Consider the following 7,038-nt stretch of genomic DNA (forward strand, 5'->3'; position numbering starts at 1 on the left):
TTGGAAAAAACTAAAAAAAAAAAAAAAAAAAAAAAAAGTAAGCAGGACAATGGTGGTTCACGCCTTTAATCCCAACATTCAGGAGTCATAGACAGGCAGATCTCTGTGAGTTCGAGGTCAGCCTGCTCTACAGAGTGAGTGTCAGGACAGGCTCCAAAGCTAGACAGAGAAACCATTTCGAAAAGCCAAAGAACAAACAAACAAGAAAAAAAAAGTGAGGAGTTAGACACAGGAGACTACAGTGTGCATTTAGCAAGAGGTGGAGAGGCTGTGGCAGAGGCAGCGAAGCAAAGTATTGCTGGGGTGTATTGCAGAGGCAAACTTGATTGGTTTTCACTGGATTCTATGGGAAATTCGAGGAAATGGCCAGCCAGCTACCATTCCTGGAGAACAGTGCTGGGGTGGGGGAGCAGATATGGATGAAGGGGAGGGGCTAGATTTGACTTTCTAGCCAAAAGAAAGCTGTGAGGCTCCCATGACTAGCAGGCAACAAACCCTGGGTGGATGGAGCAATGGTTTAACTTGCCCAACTCAAGGATCAAGACATTCTGCATCCTTCCCTGACTCCAGCCATCTAGCCCTCAGAAGCAAGGCCCCCCCCCCATAGAGAAGCCCAGGGAGTGGGGGCACAAACCACATCCCAGGAGCCTTTATAGTCTGCAGAGACCCCCTATCTGGCTATGCTGGCACTCACTTTAGTAACACCAAGCCCCTGGTAGATTTGCCTCCAGGGAAGGATTCTCCCCAAAATGAGTGGCAAAGTTAACATATCCAGACACCCTGCTGCTATCGTGTCAGATCGTGGAAAGCTGCACCTGGTGATGAGAATCTCCTGTCCCTGCTGTGTGAAGGGAAGCCATCTGAAACTCCTCTTTCAACTCAAGTACCCACAAGGGACAACAGAAGAAAGGTTTGGTGACACTAGATGCTGACTTCCCACCTAAGCGAAGGTGGGGCTGAAGGATGAGGGAGCACAAGACTGGACGGTGCAGCATAAGCAGAGTGAGGCTTGAGGAGGGGTAGGACTGACGGGTTAAAGTATAAGCAGAGGCGAGACTTTAAGGATGGTGGGGCGTAGGATTGAAAGGTATAGCATTTTGGGTGTAAACCAAGAGGATTGCACTCACTGACCTTGACCTTGGGACCTGGCTGAAAGTCCAGAGGCATAAAATGGAAAGCCAACCTCATCATTCAAGGGCTCAAGGAAGGAAGGCCCTGCACAGCTCAAACCGCAAAGACAAAGCCTGAGCCTGCAGAGCACAGACTTTGTTGATCTCAATGCTGCTCTGTCCTTTGAGGCTAGAGTTTGAGACCCACCTCCCATTCATTCCCACCCGCCCACACTCTGGGTCACTGGGCTCCGAGCTGTTGGTGACTGGCAAGGTTGCCAGCCCTCTGCACGTCCATCCATGTTTGCAGGTTGATGGGAAAGAGGGAGAGCCATGGCCGTCAGAAGTTAATTAATGAGACGCCCGCAACTGCGATAGTTGAACACTCAAAACTGTGAGAGACAACAGCACAGAAAGCTTGACAACACGCGGGAGAACTATGGTGAAATGATGGGCTGAGAAAGCACTGTAGTCCACCAAGTTTCTGCTTTCATGAAGAAGAAAAACAAATCAAGGCAGACTACAAAACGGGAGCAAAGAAGGGCACACATGGCTGGGCTTGCCAGGGGTGAGAACACATACACAGGCACACACACACATACACACACGCATACACACATGTGCACACACATGCACAAACGCATACACACATGCGCACACACATATACACACATATACAAACATATGCACACACATGCATACACACACACAGCTAAGGAAAATCACCATGGAGAGGAATCAGCGGACATAGCACACTCTTCAGTGTAGTCACTGCTAGGCTTCAGCAGGAATTTGCTGGGGACATTGTTTCAACTCCCTTCCAACTTCTCATTATTTTTTAAAGATTTATTTATTTATTTTATGCATGAGTGCTCTATTGGCATACCTGACTTTATGCCAGATGGAGCATCAGATCCCACTAGAGACGGTTGGGAGCCACCATGTGGTTGCTGGGAGTTGAACTCAGGACCTCTCCAGACCCCCAGCTTCTCATTTTTAAGAGTTACTTACACATGGGTGTGTTCATAAATGTATGAGAATGCAATGCTAAGCTTCCATGGACCTCTGCAGGCCAGAGGTTGTCACACTTGGGTTATCGCTCTGTTGTCTCTGTCCTGAAATTCCCAGCAATTTAAGAAACAGGGCATGGCAAAACCTGTGGGTGAGCATACTCCCCTGCAATGATCTTAACTCTACAGCACTCAGTTGCAAAGGCAATAATATGCCATGTGTGGTGAGAACACTGGTCACCCCAGAGCTTAGACAGGCAGAATTATGCAGCCCATAAGTTCAAGGCCAGCCTGGGCACCAACAGTGAGTTTCAGGCCACTGGCTAGCCAGGGCTACATAGTAAGATTCCATTTCATTAGACAGAAAAGGGAGCTGTGGAGAGGGCTCAATGGTTAAGAACACTTCTGCTCTTGCGGAGGACCTGAGTGTGTTTCTCAGCACTCGCGTGCACACAACTGCCTGTAACTAAGGAGATCTGTGCCTCTGGTCTTCCCTGGCACTTGCACACACTCTCACAGACAGACACAGGCACATATACATAATTTTAAATGATTTAAAAGGCTGGAGATGGTGGCCCATGGTTTTCATCCAAGTACATGGGAGGCGAAGAGGATTCCTGTGGGTTTGAGACCAATCAAGGCTGCATAATGAGACCCTATCCCGAAAAAACAAAATAATAATATCTTTAAAGAAAAGAGGGGAAAAAGCAAATAATCCTTGTTGCACCCAATTCGTTGGATTAAAAACTGTTTTTGTGTTTCTTGTTTGCTCGGTGCTCCCAAGATGACACAGCAATGTATTCCACAGAAACAAATGTTGCTGGGTGGTGGTGTGCACCCAGGAGGCAGAGGCAGGTGGGTCTCTGTGAGCTCAAAGGCCAGCCTGGTCTACAGAGTGAGTTCCAGGACAGCCAGGGCTACACAGAGAAACCCTGTCTTGAAAGAAAACATAAACAAAAATGAAAACAAAATGTTCCTCCAGAGAGAGCAGGCATCCAGCAGGACAGTCAGCCCTTACTCTCCCATTACAAAAGGTCAGGCCACAGCAGGCAAGCAGAGAGGGCAGAGGTACAAAAAACACTCTCGCTGACTCTCTTGCCTGTGTGCCTTTACTGTCAGTTTCCTTTGAGCTAGGGGATGTGATTGGGCCTCCAGTTCAGATTCCTGCCCCAGTCCTGCTCCAGAACAGGGCAGGTGGGCACATGGGGAAGTACCATGCCCACCAGGAAGCTGGTCTGTGTCCCGGCCAGCTGCCCCCCAGGAAAGGAATTTGGTTTTATAAACGGAGCCTATGCTGCAGTCCTGAAATCTTTTTAAAAACAACATCCTTATCTCTCAGCCAGGGCCCAAAGACTAAGGCCCAATTCCATCAAAGAGACAGCTTTCTGGGGAGAGATTAAATGTGGAATTCTCAAAAGAAACGAAAAGAAACACGGAAGAATAAATTGGGAGCCGGGCGTCGGTGACGCACGCCTTTAATCCCAACACTTGGAAGGCAGAGATTGGCAGATCTCTGTGAGTTCGAGGTCAGCCTGGTCTACAAGAGCTAGTTCCAGGACAGGCTCCAAAGCTACAGAGAAGCCTTGTCTTGAAAAAACCACAAAAAAAAAAAAAAAAAAAAAAAAAAAAAAGCGCGCTGGGAGCAGGCAGGGAGAAACACAGGAATTGTACTGCCAAACACACAAATTGACATGTCCATTAAACACCTACAGTGGAGCCCTGGATCTCACGGACCCTGAACTTCCTAAGGTGACACTGCCACCCCCACCAAGAGGCTACAGAGACGATCTTACCAACCCGATAGTGAGGAGTGATCTGTTTGTTCTTTCTTCTCTGGCACAGATGTCTCCAGAACTGGAGATGAAACTAAATGTGGAAGCTTGGAGCTCTGCTCTCCCAGGCAGGATTAATCATCAAATCGAGCCCCATTGTGCCACGCAATGGCCTAAGGATGCAACCATTTCCATGTGGAGCTGCCACCTGGGGCCACTCGGACACAAACAGTCCCAAAGCCGGGCGTCAGAGCTCAAGCGACTGACCTTTTGATCTGCTCCCCTGTCCAGCGCGGGGAGACCCGATGCCCACCCTTAGATGGCTCCCCTGAGGGAAATGTTCCTTCCTCCCTGCCACCCCCTCCACCTGAGACCCACTGCTGGGTGTGCCTTTGAGCTGTAGGTCTCTGAGCAGGGCTCGCTAAGCTGTCAGGCCATAAGTGCTGCTCAGCAATAGTCTAGGGTATGTTCCTCCCCCACTGGAGTTAGAAATGATCACTCCAACCTCTGGGCACCGAGTAACCTAAGTGTCTGTAATTCTATCATCTATAGACTGATCGATCGATCAGAATCTGCCTCTGTTGGTCTCTCAAAGATTCCTCCATTAACTACTGAGCTAAACAAACTCTGGAACTCGAGTGTCTGGCTTATGGACCAACTCCAGGATGCTTGGATCTGAGGCCAAGTCCCACCTTGCCAAATTCCAAAGCCTGAATCTACCCTCCAGTCCTGTTTGGCAAATTGCCCTCCTGTCTGTGCCTCGACACCTGTCCAATCTTGGCCTGGTGTCCTGGGGCAGCATCTCCTACCTGGATGTGCACTAGGCGAAGGTGCTGTCCTGACGGTCCCCGGCTAGCAGAGATACTGCTTCAAGGAGCCTCATGGCTGCTTATTTACAGAGAGCAGCTGCAGTCCAACTCAGAGGGAACCCGTGGACAGCCCAGCGACTCTGCTGGAGGCTGCAGCCTTATCTGTAAGAGCTTCCTGCCTGAAACCATCAGCTGTCCTGCAGGACTCTGAGGAGTGTGGGAACACGGCCCCTGCTGCCAGGCTAGGGTGCCTGGAGATCCCAGGCAACCCCCACCCCAAACATTCTGTCTAGGTTTTGGTTTTCTGTCCTGTGTCTTTTCTTTTTCTTCAAATAAGTAACATAAGCTGAACATGGTGGTGAATACTGGCAATCTCCACGTTCTGAAGACTAAAGCAGGAGGATTGCTGTGAGTTAGAGGCCAACTTGCACAGTGTAGCAGGTTTCAGGACAGCCAGAAGTACATAGTGAGATTGTGTCTCAAATCAAATAAGTAAAAACAAACAAGCTGGAGAGTAATGAGGGAGCCGGGCGATAGCTGACGTGAACCTCTGCACACATAGGTGCCTGCTTACAGGCATACACTAACACAAGATATTACCACAACTTGGAGAAATGGCCAAGGGTTCTGTGCGTGGCAAAGGAGACTCCATGAGTCACTCACTGCACAGTTCCATCTATAAAATACTCCTGAGAGCCTGTTTGGAGGCTCAGCACAGCCATTCGAACCCGCTCAAAGGAACAACAGTCCTCCCCCATCGGGGAAGGTCTCCCACCGACATGCAGCCTCAGGGTAGGTGCATGAATTCATGCATGGAAGCTGGACCAGCCAAACCAGCTTCGTGATCGATGGGGTGAATGATACTGCAGCAGTATTGCCCTCACATCCCATTCATACAATACTCTCAATGTGACAAAACTAGCCTGGTGATGGTGGCTAGCCCCTCTAATTCCAGTACTCAGAGGTAGAGGCAGGTGATTCTCTGTGTGTTTGAGGCCAGTCTGGTCTATGGAGTGAGCCCAGGACAGTCAGCGCTACACAGAGAAGCCCTGTCTCAAAAAGAAAAAAAAAGTGATAAAACTATAAAAATCAAGGATAGATCATTGTTTGGCCAGGGCACTGGGTCTCAAGCACTTGACTCGAGGGGCAGTGGTGGTGCACGCCTTTAATCCCAGCACTTGGGAGGCAGAGGCAGGAGGATCTCTGTGAGTTTGAGGCCTGCCTGGTCTAAAAGAGCTAGTTCCAGGACAGCTAGGGCTGTTACACAGAGAAACCCTGTCTCCAAAAACCAAAATAAATAAATATAAATAAATAAAGGTGACTTGACTCGCCTGCTCACGTTGGAATCTGGGCTGTAGTACTGTGCCAGACCTTCCACTGGGGAAGTTGGGCTCAGAAAAACTGGATTACCTTCTACAACTGCATGAGAATCTACGATCACCTCCAAAGAAAGCTTAACTTTTTAAAATTATGTTTTGCTTCTGAGGCAGACTCTCATGTAGCTCAAACTGCCCTCACACTTATAGAAATGGCCCTGTTCACATCTCCAAAGTTCACAGTACACAGAGCCAAGGGTCCCTCCTATGACCTGTCCCTGCAAACTGGCAGACACCCCCGCCTGCCCTAAGGCGATAGAGAGCCCAGAAAGCCTAAGGACCTTTTTGAGGGGGAGGAGGGGCATTTGAGACAGTTTCTCTGTGCAACCCTGGCTGTTCTGGAAGTTGCTTTGGAGACCAAACTACCTTCAGACTCAGAGATCTGCTTGCCTCTGCCTCCCAAGTGTCTCTTAGTGCTGGGATAACATGAACCACCACTTCCAAATCTTCAGCCTTGCCCAGGTTCCAGGGATTGAGCTCAGGACCCTGTACATGCCAGGCAGGCACTATCCATCAACTAATCTATTTCCCCAAGGCATCCTGAGGACTTTTTTAAAAGTGCCAACAAAAGCCGGGTGGTGGTGGCACATGCCTTTAATCCCAGCACTCAGGGAGGCAAAGGCAGGCAGATTTCTGTGAGATCGAGGTCAGTCTAGTTTACAAAGTGAGTTCCAGGACAGTCAGAGATACACAGAGAAACTGTATCTAAAAACCAAAAAAGAATTTTAAAAAATGTCAACAAAATACTCCCTATTACAAAAACAGTGGTAATTTAACTTGCCTAGATTGAATGAATAGGTTGTGAGTTAAAACTTTGGTATTCTGGCTGGGCGTTGGTGGCGCACGCCTTTAATCCCAGCACTTGGGAGGCAGAGGCAGGAGGATCTCTGTGAGTTCGAGGCCAGCCTGGTCTACAAAGGGAGTTCCAGGACAGGCTCCAAAGCTATAGAGAAACCCTGTCT

The 7,038-nt window shown here is 49.0% G+C and overlaps 1 protein-coding gene across 2 annotated transcripts in view; it reads right to left on the reverse strand.

Annotated features, from left to right (window-relative positions):
* Colec11 (collectin subfamily member 11) overlaps positions 1-4,800 on the reverse strand; it is a 32,145-nt gene extending 27,345 nt beyond the window's left edge. Inside the window, exon 1 of one of the 2 annotated variants that reach the window (XM_005360646.2) lies at positions 4,701-4,800. The gene's annotated coding sequence lies outside the window, so the exon portion shown is untranslated. Of the gene's footprint in view, positions 1-3,916; positions 3,980-4,700 lie in introns of those variants that run through there. The other variant, XM_013351322.2, reaches the window with a different exon arrangement.
* Positions 4,801-7,038: the final 2,238 nt, after the last annotated feature.

The sequence above is a fragment of the Microtus ochrogaster genome, linkage group LG3, assembly GCF_000317375.1.
Source record: "Microtus ochrogaster isolate Prairie Vole_2 linkage group LG3, MicOch1.0, whole genome shotgun sequence".
Taxonomy (NCBI): Eukaryota; Metazoa; Chordata; class Mammalia; order Rodentia; family Cricetidae; genus Microtus; species Microtus ochrogaster.